The following is a 15,218-nucleotide window of genomic DNA, read 5'->3' on the forward strand; positions in this document are numbered from 1 at the left end:
ACAAAACCTTCCTGTACACAAAGAATGTTCAGAAAAGATTTTGAATCTTTTACAATAATGCATTCTTCTGTTCAACACAATGCATTATGCATTTATTTCTTATCCATAATTTCTTTTTTGAAAACCTGAGCACTGTCCGCCCTGTCAAATTCCCTGTATAATGCAAACTATCCCACATTTATATTTTTTGTCTTTAGCAAATTTTGGAAAATAATTATAAATACAAAATAATCAAATTATTAAACATAATATTTTCATACTTAAACAGGGCTACCTACTACTTTGAAATTCCCCTTTAAAAAAAAAAAGCATGAATCTGTATTGATGTAATATAGTGTGAAATACAGTTGTGATTCATTGCTTAATGAATCACACTCAATGAATTAAAACTCAAAAGCATGTGTATTTCGATTTGTGGGGTGCATTTGTGGAATGGTCTGAGCAGTTCGATCAAACAAAGTGTTAATATGTTGCAATTTAAAAAAAGTTATAAAAGTTTTATTTTTGATAAGTACAGAAGTGAAGAGGGTGAATGATAATTCATTATGATTGTAAAAGCAGTTTGATTATGTTTTTTTTTTTTGTTTATGGTTTTATTGTTTTCATTATCTTAATACTAAGATAAAGCATTATTGTAATTTAGCAGGTTTTTTTTGTATTATGTAAAACGTTATGTTAGATTTATCTTCTTTGATTGTGAATTGGTTTGGGTAGTTACTGGGGGTAGGTCTTGATAAGCCTAGGGCTTCTACCTATCCCTTTTCGAACAGGTTGATTATTGTTTTTGTGTTTATTTATTTGTATGGAAATTTCATACGTATTGCTGTCTTCATTTATTTATTTTTATTATTAATTTATTAATTGTTCGAAATAAAGATTTCATTCATTCATTCATTCATTAATCATTATATTGGCAGAGCCCTAATTAATGAATTATTTATAATCTCCATGCCTCTGGCTAAAAAATACTGCCGACTGCTTGAACACAAGTTCTGGTCTTATACTCTATTTCTCACTGTTCACTAATGGCTGTTTTCATCTTTTATGTTTAGTGGCACAGCTACAAGCTTTAACTCTCCCTGTCCCTCAAAATTTCCCTTTCCAAATGTTATCATGACACCCAGTTTTTGGAAGTTGCCCATGATTGGACAGGATGCAAGCAATGCCTCTTGTGGTTTCCTTTCACAGTGGATAGTTAGATTTGAGAGAGAGAGAGAGAGAGAGAGAGAGAGAGAGAGAGAGAGAGAGAGAGAGAGAGAGAGAGAGAGAGAGAGAGAGAGAGAGAGAGAGAGAGAGAGAGAGAGAGAGAGAGAGAGCGAGATTTTAAATATATGAACTGCCTGAAATTTAACAAATTCAAATCATGTTAGGAAAGAACACATGGCCCCAACAGCAGCTGCTAAATATATCACACCCTGCCATAACCTGAGAGAAAGAGTTTTGAGGCATTAAACCAAACCTTTTCACTTAAATGTTTACATTATTTCATATATTATTTCATTATATATACTTATATAACTGTTTATCTGTTATATGTGATTTAACATATTCACATACAATGCATTTTTTTATTTCTTTGTTAAATACTGTGTTGTAAATATCCCAAAATGTAAATCTAATGATTAATGTTATACACATGTTTCTACTGTTTGATTTGTGAGAGAATGATGGTAGGAAAATTACACGAAAGAGAATAAAAGATAATCCTTATCTTGTTCCATTATCATACAACTTTATTTCTTCCTTGGAACACACATAAAATGTTATTTCAACAATGTGGCTGTGGATGCAATCACAACGTATTGGGGATACATTAAAAGAGAATGAGAAATATTTGCCACAATTCATAGACTCCAGCTCCAGGTTTTCAGTGTGGCTGTGTTTCAGTAGATCAGTCATGTGTATGTGTGTAGAGCGGAGTGAGTGTGTGTTTGTGTGTGTGTGTGCCCGCGCGTCTCCTGCGCTGTGCTGCAGTAAAGAGTCCTTCGTTGAGCCAACTGCTACTTCTCAGTGGAGGGCATCACATCCTCCTTTTTTTTATTTTACTTTCCTCACGTTTTTTGAAGTCATGCCTGGACTGTCTGAATGAAAGAGAATGGGTCGAGAAAAAGGACGAGATTATGTGTGTGTGACAGAAGAGAAAAGCACACTGCAGTGAGTCAAGAAAGAGTGAACGATCTCCACACCCATGACCGTGTGCTTGTCTGTCACCAAGTCAAACGGAACCAAACGGACTCGTTCGTCACCTGACAGGTAAGCAGATGTGGTTCCTTCATTTTTCTTCTCTCACATTCAGGAGCACCAAAATGCTCCGCAACGCTCCGCACTTGCTCAGAAGAGATCGTCTTTTCAAACAGGTTCGGGACTTGTTAGTTGTAGGTTTGGCGGGCAACTTGTTTGTGTTTGTTGTATGGGACACTGGCCGTTCAGAAACGGGACTCCTGGTATTTATTTATTTTAGCAAGAGGAGCTTCTGTTCTTTACACATATATAATTGGTCTGGCCGCCTGTTTCACTGTACTGAGTTTAAACTTTGTTCGGCTCTTGAATGTGAAATTCTGCCCTTTTAAGACTCATGAACCTTTTTTTTTTTTTGGCATTCTGGGAGTGGGTTTGGTGACTTTATGTAAGCGATGTTTTCAGAAAGAGAGGCGTCTTCACAGTCACGTAACAGACTGATCTGAGAGAGCCGTGGGTGAGTACAGTTTATTCATACACTGGCTGTTAGACTCTGTCCATGTGTGTGTGGGTGAGTGGACGCTGTTAACAGCTTTGGAGTTAAAGTGTGTGTGTGTGTGTGTGTGTTTGTGTGTCCCAGCTGAAAAGCCCAGCTTGAATGATCCAGACTGGTTTATGCTAGTGGTTTGGTGCTGGTTTAGCTAATGGACCAGCATAGCTGGTGAAGCTGGTTTATCAAAGAACTCTTGCTGGTTAAGCTACTTAAGAAGCATAATGGGGACTTTAGTACACCAGCATCCAAAACACAACATGTGCTGTACTTTTCAACAATTATGTGGAAGATATTTCATAAAACAGTCTATTTCACCTTTACCAATGACTGTTTAACATATCAAGTGCATCTACACAAAAAAACAGAGATTAGCCTTACTCAGAAGGGACTTTAAATGTTTGTGTGTGTGTGTGTGTGTGTGTGTGCGTGCACTCTTGGTTATTGCCTTCAGTGGATTTACAGCACTTTCTGTCACTGCTCTACCATATATATCAGCAGAGAGACAGCAAGAGAGAGAGAGAAGGAAAGAGGAAGCACTGCAGGTCTAAACACTTGCTCCTGCAGTGCATTCCCCCTCCTCTCCTCTCTTTTTAGGTATCACGCACCCACACACACATATACTCTTTCTCTGTAGTCCTGTCATTCAAGTACAGATGTGAGAACTGTGGAATTCAAAGTTGTTTTACTGTGAGTTGTCATATACGAACAAGGGACAAAGCCAGATCAATGCATTCATTACTGAACTGCTCTAAACCGCAGTGTGTGTGTGTGTGTGTGTGTGTGTGTGTTTGTGTTTGTGCGTGCGTGCATGCATGTGTGAAGAGTAAGACTTTGATTTGTTGGTGTACATGTAAAGTCTGTTCTTAAAGTAACCAGGGGCATGATATGTTTATATTCATGATTCAGGAAAATGATTTCCATCTTAAAAGATTAGTTAACTCAAAAATGAAAATTCGGTCATCATTTACTCACTCTCATGTTGTTCCAAACTCATAACTTACTTTCTTCCCAATCTGGTCTCTTAGAATCACATTACTACTGCATACTTACATTTTTGCTTAAGGGTTTTTATGTGGCTCGTTATAGATATCATTGCAGTTTCCTGGTAGTGGAGGTGAAACAGCAGATTATCAGTTCATAAACACATACTTTTTGCTCTGTTCCTCACACAGTGCTGTGTTGACATCAAAACAGTTACTAAATTGCATGATTTGTAAGGTAATGCATTAACATTTGCATTAACGTCTACATTTACAAGCTTATTCAAGACCGATCAAGTTGCGCGATAGCTCAACTTACAGTATAGAGCATTGCGCTTATGATACAAAGGACCAGGATAGAAGATCTCACAAGTCAACACTTGAGCCAAAAGTGTCAAAGCACTTTGACGTGGTTGCTACAGTCATGGCTTTAAAAAAATAAAATAAAATGTATATCTCACATTTGCTTTTAAAACAATATTAGTTTGGTGTAGGTGTAAGGTTTAGTGTAGGGAGGTAGGATTTATTGATTTAAAACTCAATTAACCTTAAAAATCTAATTTATTTTTCATCTCACATTTGCTTTTTATGACACGGTTATTTTTAGGTGTAAGGTTTCGGTTAGGGTGATAGTTTTCTTGATTTAAAATTTTGATAGAGCATTAACTTAAAAAACTTATCTATTTGGGAGATCAATTAACACACTTTTAGTGCCACACAGTGGACATTTCACCTCTGAACTGTTGCGATCCGTGGAATGAACAACAAAATTTAATTTAGTAAAAATGTTGCCGAAGTCATATAATTTTCATGAGTTTAGGTTCTATTAGTTTCTTCTATGGAGCAGAAGAGATGATAGTTACAGATAGTCTCTCTTTCATTCACTTTCATTACTCCTTTTTTCCATGCAATGAAAGTGAATGATGACTGAGGCTGTCAGTCCCTAATATTCTAACTTCTCTATTTGTATACAGAGAAAACACAAAAAGTCAAACGAGAAAGAAATTACAGAATTTACATTTCAACTAAACCTTTAAATAAATCATGTGAGATAAAATGTATCATTAACCTGTTAGTGTTTTTTTTTAATAATTTATTGGCAGTGATGTGTCAGTGATGCGTCACATGCTCCATCCAATCATAACAGTGCATAAGGGAATCTGACTTCATGAGAACCAATTAAAAAGCCTGGCTGATGTTTGCAAGCTCCTGTGTAATATATTCTGATTGTAGGAGGACACAGAAATTAAATAATGAATGAAAGCAAAGACGTAATACATCAAGTTATAGTCAGGCTGATCACAATAATAATGTGTGGAGATGTGAGTGTGTCTTTAGTGCAGAGCATGTGTGTACACAGCTCTAAGGGATCTAACATGGAATAACATCTCACACATCTGAAGGATGACGTGGGGTTTAGTCAGAGTGTGAAGGCTGTCAGCAGTGGACATGACTATGCATTGACTAGAGGTTGATGGGTAAAAGAATTTGCCTTAGATCCTCAGATCGCATCTTCTTGTCTCATTACTCAGTCTATGAAATATCTGTTATATATATATATATATATATATATATATATATATATATATATATATGTTACTGTTTTCGTATTTGAGTGTTGTCAATCAAATACAGTGATCTTTTGATTTGTTACAGAATATGATGTACTGCACATGTACAGAGGTTAAAGGGATAGTAAAATGTACTCGCCCTCATGTTGTACCATACCCAAAATAATTTTTTGTGTTGAACACATAAGGAAAAATTGGTATGGATGTACTGGCCACCCACTTTGCCATCTAATGAATCTAATAAAATGAAGGTATAAGGTGACTTGTGCTGTCAGGGTACAAATTCACAAAAACTCCATATTTCAAGGGATGCAGACAGATTTTGAGCGAAAAATAACTTAAAATATTCCATCTTTTCCTTATTCAAATCTACTGTATTCATGGCTTCAGCAGACTTGGAAGTTAGTGCTCCAGTTTCTATGGACTGCATATATGAAACTTTAATGGTGTCTGTATACAATTGAAAATAGTTGCCAGTACATATATGACCTACAAATGTCTCTATTTGTGTTGCACTAAAGAAAGAAATTCATACAGGTTTGGAATGACATGAGGGTGAGTGAATGATGACAGAACATTTATTTTGGGAAACTATACAGTCAAGGTTCTAAGATGATAGAAGCACAGCAGGATACTTTGATGGCTTGAAAGAAATATGCCCAAACTCACACAAGCTCCCACAGACTGCTACAGTGAGAGGAGGAAGAGATGTTGACCAAAAGCTGATAAAGAGTTGCAGGTCTGAAGCATGTGAGTGCTGAGGGAATAGAATGTTGTCTGAAAAAGCTCCTTTTGAGTCTCCATTTAAAAATATTCTTAGAACTGATGGAATCTGCCTCCTCAAGGACGTCACTCTGCTGTAGCTGTGCTGGGAGAAATGAGATAAAGAACAAAAAGTGAGAAAGAACTGCAAAACATCATTTTCTTCATCATTGTGTTGTTTTCCTGTAAAAATATGTAAACATCCATCTTTTTTTTTAGTTGAGAACCAAAATTGTACATTGAGATTTAATGTTTTTTTTTTTTTTTTTCAGATTTCATAATTTAATTTAATTATTTTCTTACCCCATTGAGAAATGGCCTTTTCTGTTTTGGTCTCAAGTCTGGGTCGTTCCGGGTTAAATACAAGTTCAACTGATAGCAGTAGAACGTTGATTACCACAGAAAAGTATTTGAACTTTTTCCTTGATTAATAATAATAAAGAATAAATCTATGGTTACAGAAAGGGACCTGTCCATAAACATTAAAATACACACCATTTCCAAAGTATAGCCACAAGACAATAAGCACAATGTCAAACAAAGTTGTAGTATTGGATATAACACAAATGTTGTCAATTGAGCTCAACTTGTATTAGAATATGAGAGAGAGTGGGAGAGAGGAAGAGGGCAGAGGTTATGAGAAGTCTACCACAGAAATCACTGGAAAGAGTTGCAAGTTTGGCTTCTCTAGATTTATTTAGTTTTTCATTTTACCATATTTTTCCCTCTCTCTCTAGCAAGGATTACATTGCTCTGTTATTTTACAGTGCTACACAGGGCTGTGCTGCTCTTGTTGCCATGGAGACATAGCTAGGCAGCGGAGTCTGCGATTCTTGCATGGTTCTGCATACGTGCAGAGCAGCGATGGTACTACTTAGGACTTACTGCATACTGGTGTCTGTGGGTGTGTGGATGAGCGCGGCGGAGGAGTGTGTTTCTATAGATGTATGCGTGTGTGTGTGTGTGTGTGTGTGTGTATCAGTATGTGCTGTATTTGAATTTGAGATATGCTTTGAGCCAAGAGAGAGAGAGTAAAGACAAACTCTATCGCTTCCATGCAGAGATAAGAGGAGGTGACAGAGAGACAGAGTGGGTGGGAAAGTCACACATCCTTGCACACACTGAGAGAGAGAGAGATTTGTGTGGGTGTGTATAGATAGAGGCAGGAGCTTGTTTTTCTGTGTATAAACTCTCAGTCCTACAGGCCACCTAATGAAGCAGGAAAATCTCTCATTCACCCTGTAGAATTAGCATTAGCATTAGCTTGACAACACCATGACTACTTCTTTCATCTAGAAAGAAAAGATAAAAAGGAAAAATGTTAATACCAACCATTTGAATGAACAGAATATTTGTTATTAGGTAAAACCACTGAATGTATTCTGGTTTTGTAGTGCTATAGAATTACTGTTATAACAGTGTAGTTACATGGTTATAACTATAACTAAAGGAAAAGGAAATGAAAAGGTAAGGAAAAGAAGAGATTGCAGATTAACCGATTACTCTGGCCTCTACCATTTTGTTTTGTTTAGACACTCATAGCTGCCCACCCTGAGGAAAATCTGAATATTCACTGCCTCTCATACACCCACCACACTCTTCACCCTCGCACTGGCACACTGAATCTACCAGACAACACCCAGATATTAAAATATAAGTGGGCATTGAGGAGGGCATTCAGTGTGGTTTAGAGAAGATCGTTTTGTTGATCTTTGAGAAGTATTTTGAATGTTACCATAAACAGGACTTCAGGATCTGGTGGATTTGGAGGTTTACGTAACGTGTCACTGAACGTAATGTGCTTTATTAAATATTCTGATGCATTCAGAGTGCTTGTTTGACTCTCAAATTAATGTGTGTCGCAGCTCTGATTGTTTTAGATGAATTTTACTGTCTGACTTCAATAGCACAAAGTCATAATTGTTCTTTTAAATAGATGAAACATATATATGACTTCACTTCTAGGAAAATGGACAAAAAATACTGATTACTCATATTGCACGCACAAGCGCAAGCATGATTTTGTCCAATAAAATGCTCTCTAGCTTGGGAATGCCCCTCCCCCTAATACCATGAATATCATGGTTCACACACAGCTGTGACATTTAATGACTATTGGCTACTTAAAAAAAAAAGAGTGCCCTAAATTTCTGTTTCAGTTAAACAAAAAAAAACCCCATCAAAACAGGAAAGAAAACTGTGTGACAAACCAGTTCATGCGTTCTTTAAGGATTAGGAGACAAGTAGATGTTTAATGAGCTTGAAGCCTAACGAGTTGATAATATACCAATTATCTATCCGTTAGCCTGCTGGCTTAGAATTCTACACTTAAATGTCATAATTACAACACATTAAAGATCACTTTATTAAGATCGCACTTATATTATGACATAGTATTTGGACATATTGATGTATTTACAGGCCACAGCGGAGGCACTGACACAAATGTTCTGGTAAAGGACACTACACAACTGACAATTGTTGTTTTAAAATCCATTGACAGGGATTTCCTTAGCTGAAACAAGATTTTCTGATACCCTTATGGACACAATGGTATTTAAGTGCTAAACTATGACTGATTACACAATGTTAGTCAGAATTAAATACTGTAAAACACAGCTTATTACAAATCCATGTAAGTAATATCAATCAATGTGTAGCTGTAATCGCTTTTGCTTTATGATGCTAAAATGGCATGGGACATGAACTACATTCTTGGCCATAGTAATGTACAGTATATCTAAGGAGATGTTCAGACACAAATGATTCCTGTTTGTCACCTCAAGAGTACGAATTAAATTAAATGGCAGATGTTCTTTATCACACTCACAGAATCCAGCTGTAATTATAAGTTCAAATTTCTCTTCTGTTAGTGGGAACTCAAGGAACAAGTTAATTTATGTGTTTCAGAGCAGAAAACAAAATGGTCCCACAGCAAACAGACAAGCATCTTTAGCTAACAAAAGCTGCAGTAACCCAACTTAACCCAGGCATAATCCTTGTATAAATTAAGTAAAATGGATGCTAATCTGTTTATTTAAATATTGACTTATACCTTTCCTTCCCACTGGGATGTAGTCTGGTTTTTCTTTGTGATTTTGTTTCTTTTTCATTCTAGCATTTCATTTGTCTCAGGTCTCCTAAAATTGTATTCAGCTCTGCGTGGAGATTTCAGGAGACAGCTCAAAGAGATCCACATTCACATTCTTCTGTCTTTGTCAATCATGCAATGAGAAGTTATCTTTAAATCTGTGATAATTTGAGAAGTCCTCCTCATCATCATTTGAAAAAGAGAAGAATCAGAATCAGAATCAGAATGAGCTTTATTGCCAAGTATGCTTACACATACAAGGAATTTGTCTTGGTGACAGGAGCTTCCAGTGTACAACAATACAATATGGGGATTGGGATATCATATGTAATGATATTAGACTAGTCATCCATCAAACAACTTTTCAGTAAATGAGGTTGACTATTTTATCAAGATCTTTTTGTTTGGTGTAAGTTTTAGTATATGGTTAGCGACTATGATTTAAGTAGTGTGCTGTGCTAAAGCTATTAAAAAATGTGCGCTGTAAAACCATAGATATGCATATGTAGATAACTAATTCGGTTGGTCGGGATACGCCAACTGGTTGCCATCTTGGAATGGTCAACAAGGAGACCTGTTTGAATGCAAGAAAAAGGATATAATTACTATGCATATGATTGATATACATTTTCTTTACACATATTTTATTTGAATAAATATATTTCATTCGTGACAACTGAAAGATTTAGCATGTTAATATAGGTAAGACATATTCATAGCAAATTAGTCTTGATGGACTAGATCTACATTGCTGCTGCTGCAGCCGTTGCAGAGCTAGTATAGAAACTTGCTACTGCTATAAAATAGATTTACTGAGTGCTGCTGCTGCACAATTAGACAAAACACAAGACAAACTGCATTGAGCATGTATGAACATTACAAAAAAGCAGGAAAACATAGCAGGAATGCTGCACAAGACTCCTAACAAAAACACAAAACACAACTTCCCAACCAAGCAGATCTATTGCCAAGAATTATGTGAGGCTGCTGCTTCAAAGAGCCACTTGTGCTTGCTATGTGTGCCTATGGACACTGGCCAAATGGCATAACGCTAATGAACTACATTTCTATGTGTGCTTCAGCCTGCTCCTAAATGGCTAGTGACCCAATTCATAATGTGTACCTGAACCAAGAAAGCCTAGAGGTTATTAAATTAGTAGCTCAGACTAGCTATGTGTGGATTTATTTAATCTTATGACCTAAAATCAATTTGTGCCAGCCAGATTTGTCTTGCAGTGCGCTGCAGTGAAACTGACTTATCTGCAAAACTGAGCAATTTAAATGGTATACAAATAGATAGTCGCAAGATGATTGGCTACCTGATTACATGTCAATAGACCAATCAGATTACACCATTGAGCCAATTGGCTTAATATGTCACTAGGGTTGCAGTGGTATACCGGTTTCACGGTATACCACGGTTTGAAAATTTACGGCAACATAAGGCCCGCGAGCTGGATCAGGCCCTCCACATGGTTTAATATGGCCCGCGGCTCATTTATCGTAAAAACGTTTTTATTTTTCATTGGATATTTCAGTTAACTTGCATTGGGACCTAATGCGTTTCCACAAGCATTTAACATGCACAGGGTTGCCAGATAAGAGACTAAACACCCCCAGTTTGAGATTTATACTTGCGCGAATTGGAAATATTCCACCTAATGTTATAATTATTGTGCAATCTGGCAACCATGTACGTCTCGCTTTCTCCTTTGATCAAACTTGTAGTGCAATATTCTGCTCAAGGAAAAGTGTTATACGCTACTCTGTGTCCATTCTTGAGGCTGCTTGTGATGTTTGGTAATACTAATATTGCAGGTAAACCTTCAGTGATTAAATTAAATATAAAAGTAGATCTCGGCATCATTGACACATGGAGGGTTAATCATTGACATGCGAGCAAAAGCAAGCCAGAGACGAATATGTAAATGTATTTTTTATTTGCGCAATTTAGAAACGTTGAAGTCCCTTCGCACCTGTATGTTAATCTAACTCTTGCAGTAATCATTTATCATATTCATGCAGCCGGTGTTATTCAGTTGTGTGCTGAAAGTCAATCCATCAAGGAGACCCGCATCATGACTCTTTTAGCATGTAAACGGGTAAAGTTCGCCCGCTTTGCGACAAACATTAAAAGTTCTATACATTTCTTTTTTTTTATTATTATTAAAACTGAATAATAAATTAACAGGGAAGTAGAGATGGCAAAATAAATGTATAATCTCAGCCTTTATTCTGTTTTTAATTAATTAATAAATTCTTAATGCCTGATACTTGGAATACTTTAGGCAATTGCAGAATAGTCCCATTAGTCACAGATACACTTCAGAAAATTGAGTGCACAACTATTTCTGGGTTTAAAAGATACAAAAACCAAATCAATGCAGAACATTGTATCTCAAAAGCCTTACAATGTGGCCCCCTCATGCACTACTTACAGCCCGATGTGGCCCCTTTACCAAAATAGTTACAAATATGAATAATTACACACATCACCTTTACAAATTTGTTTCAGGATTTTACATGAGTAAAAGAAACTGTTATATTTTGACAAAATATTTGTATTCAGCTTGCACCACTCAGGTTTTCATGACGGAACTTGGGTCATTATGTATTTTTTTGGAGCTAGATTCAGTTATGGTTATGACCGATCCATCTAGTTGCTTTTATGATCTCTAGTCCCACTTTTGTTTGAAGCTCAAAGCAACAGGCAGTGCTCAGATGATCAACATTATTTCTGTTTGAGTGTTTTACCAATACTCTTTTCAATTTGGAATTTTTATATCATCTACAATTAGGGCTGGGCGGTTTATTCTTTTTTTTTATTATTGAAAACTCAAGATTTTGCAAAAAACATTGCAAACTCTATAGTTAGATATGTTGTAAATCCACCAAAGGCTGAATAAGGAAGAGAAAAATAATTCACAGCGCTTGTCTTTATGCCGCTCCCGATCTAATCAGCTGCATGTGTGTGGCGCGCACCAAATGAACGTGACAGGTTAACAATACGGAAACTGATATAAAAGACAGCTGTAATATTCCCAGGACAATTGTACACAGAATGATTGTAGTTCTGCTTCATCCATCATGCAGCTATACACCGGCTAAAAACAATAACTGGCCTCAGCGTGTGCATGTTGATGAACAGTCTCCTTTTTTCTCTTTTTCCCCATAAAAAAGCATTCGTTACGTGACAGTTGTGGGAGGTTCATTTCAAATCATGGAGAGGCTATATATGGTAGAATCAAACATCCGCTGCTCCTTTTGCTGACTACTTTCTAATTTATAGATATTGATTGCTACATAACTTTCTACATAGACTTGGTTTAGATAAAATGTATACCTAAACTGGCTAAGAAATATTTAGCAGTTTTCATATTCTATTATTTCTGAACATCTGGGTTTATTAGATTTTAATTTATTTTACATTTACACTCTATTGACAACTCCCCCTGTAGTTCGTTTGGTTCATTTGTAAATTTTTCTTGCACACCTTTGTTTCCTTAAATAAAAAAAACTTGGATTTCTCTAACCAGGTTGCCTTGCACTAATAAAGAATATACAATTTGAATCATGTTAAGGTACATTTCAAAGTAAAAAAATGTAATCGTGAATCATCCATAAGTTTGATAAAATTTTGATTTTATTTTGTTTGTCATATCGCCCAGCCCATCTACAACATAATCCAAGGTTTATGGCAATAATTCATATCTTGTGAAAATTGGCTCTGTTACAGACTGCATCTGTCAATTTACTTTCATGTGCTTTCAAGTGGGTCTTGACCATAGGAACAGCTGCTAATGTGGCATCTAATGTATGTATGGATATATCTATGGGTAAAGCCCTCTCAGAAACATTGCATATTTACATTTATTCTGACTTTGAGGGGTTGTGACCAAGTCAAGACCAAGACAGGCCGAGACTGAGTTAAGACCAAGATCAGACCAGTGCGAGTCCCACACTGCATGACACATTTATGATAAAATGTGGAACATGCACACTATAGGCATTCCTCCATTTGATCCGAAAGATCCACATTCCCATAAAAACACCCACAGAAAACAAATTAAGATTCCTCTTGTGTGTGTGTGTGTGTGTGTGTGTGTGTGTTTCAGTGTAATGTGAGAAATGTCTTTATAATATAATCAAAAGGCATTGTAGAGATGAACATTTTGTGAAGCTAGAGGCAGATTGCTAACGTTAGCTAGCTAGCTTTGCTAGCGTCACTTACTCTTAGCTTACCTTTCTTTATGCTTCCTTTCTAAGTACCGATAAAAGTTTGATGTGGTCCCAGCCATCTCGGTAAGCATTGCATTGCACAATTTACGTACTGCTGTGTGTTTTCTTTTGGACACTTTTTTTGCAGATGAACTCTTTTACAATTTCTAGGTTTGTTCTTGCAAATTAATTCTTGCAACAACACAGCAAATACATTTTTTATTAATTTATTTATTTACTCTATTTTCTGGAAATGAAGTCGCACCTGACTATGATTCGCAGCGTTTAAAAATCGAGTTGCTGATAGAGAGAGAAAAAACACATAAGTCGCACTGACAGATGTTGAATCCGGCTGGCACTAGGACCCGAGAGCAGCCACCCAGCCTCCATTCACTGGTTCAGATGTCAAACAAGCTCTGTGATGATTACAGAAGAATCTACACATCGTATCACTGTGTTTTTGGACTTGTTTAAAACAGGACGATTAGCTTTTAGTAATCGTATGTAACAGTTACTCGTCTTCGTTTTATGTTTCATGAGAGAAATGCAACAATAAGCCACATCTTATTCATAACATCTGTAAATCTATGCTGTGCACAAATAAACAGCTTTTAGTCTTTTATACACCTGTTGTATTCTATTCATTCATTCGGTTCTCTGACTGAATGTTTTTACTACAAGTGTGATGATGAAGCATCATTTTGTGGGCATGTGAGGAGTTGCGTTGGACACCGGACTAGAGTTTGTTAGAACAATAATGTTATGATGGATTACATTTGTAATTTGTACTTTGCAATGGCAAATATACTGAACTGGCAACTTTAAATCTCTTCTACCATCTCTATACCTTCACAAAATACCATCAAATAAGTGGTATTTATTTATTTTGAGGAATTTTATCATTTTCATTTAGAAATGAGTCAAGAGATTGCTTGCATTTGAAGCAGGAAGATTTACATCCAATCACAGTAATGATGTTAAAAAATAAATCAGACAATGCACAGGCAATTTAGTGGTGTCCCTGCAGTTGTGGTCTTGACTGGGCTTGAAATAAAATCCTGAGTCCTCTTTGTCTGTGACCGAGACAAGGTCAAGTAGAAATGTGGTTGATTCCGAGACTATACAGAGACCTTCAAAAAGTGGTCTCAAGACCGATCTCGAGTACTACAACACTGTCTGTCACACACAACAGCTTCCTATCATGTTTACACACTCTACTGATCAGTTAGGTTTAAATAAGAGGTTTGGGTAAGGGCATAATATTAATAAGCATGTCCTTAACGCCTTGTCTGCAAAACTCGTGCTTACTTTGGCATTAGGCATCCGTGGATTTGTACGTGATGAAATCGTACGAAATCATACGAAATAGCCAACTTGTAAAATATGTACAAATTTTCATGAGACTGGGTTGGACATGTAGGCAGAAATGTTTTTGCCATTGCGCTAAGTTTCGTGTTGTTTCTGTAGACGGCATGTCAAGTTAAATCAAAACAGGTTAAGTTCATTTGATGTTGGCTTCATAAAGCCTTGTTTAAAATAGTTTTAAAAGTTTCAAGGTTAGACAGGCCATACTGTCAGACAAACACAGCCATTCAGATAGACGGACGTGCATTACTAACTGGTTGCTAAAGTGTTCTGGTTGATTGCTAGCAGTTACCGAGCTGTTCTAGCTAGTTGCTATATGTTGCTAGGGTGTTTTGGCTGGTTGCAAGGCATTGCTATGTTCACGCTTGTTATTAGAGCATTAAAAGTAGGGATGCTCTGATCAGGATCTTTACTTCTTGTCACCTGATTGGCCGATATGATCGCGATCATTTCACCTTTTATCAGGATCTCTGTCATAACTTGCTATATGTAAGCTTTCT

The 15,218-nt window shown here is 36.5% G+C and overlaps 1 protein-coding gene across 1 annotated transcript in view; it reads left to right on the top strand.

Moving 5' to 3' along the window:
• The first annotated feature begins 2,178 nt into the window (after positions 1-2,178).
• The window catches only part of dlgap2a (discs, large (Drosophila) homolog-associated protein 2a), a 240,669-nt gene continuing 227,629 nt past the window's right edge, over positions 2,179-15,218 (top strand). The window contains exons 1-2 of the mRNA XM_052153956.1: positions 2,179-2,253; positions 2,644-2,695. The gene's annotated coding sequence lies outside the window, so the exon portion shown is untranslated. The remainder of the gene's footprint in view (positions 2,254-2,643; positions 2,696-15,218) is intronic.

Source organism: Xyrauchen texanus, chromosome 22 (assembly GCF_025860055.1).
Source record: "Xyrauchen texanus isolate HMW12.3.18 chromosome 22, RBS_HiC_50CHRs, whole genome shotgun sequence".
Lineage (NCBI taxonomy): Eukaryota > Metazoa > Chordata > Actinopteri > Cypriniformes > Catostomidae > Xyrauchen > Xyrauchen texanus.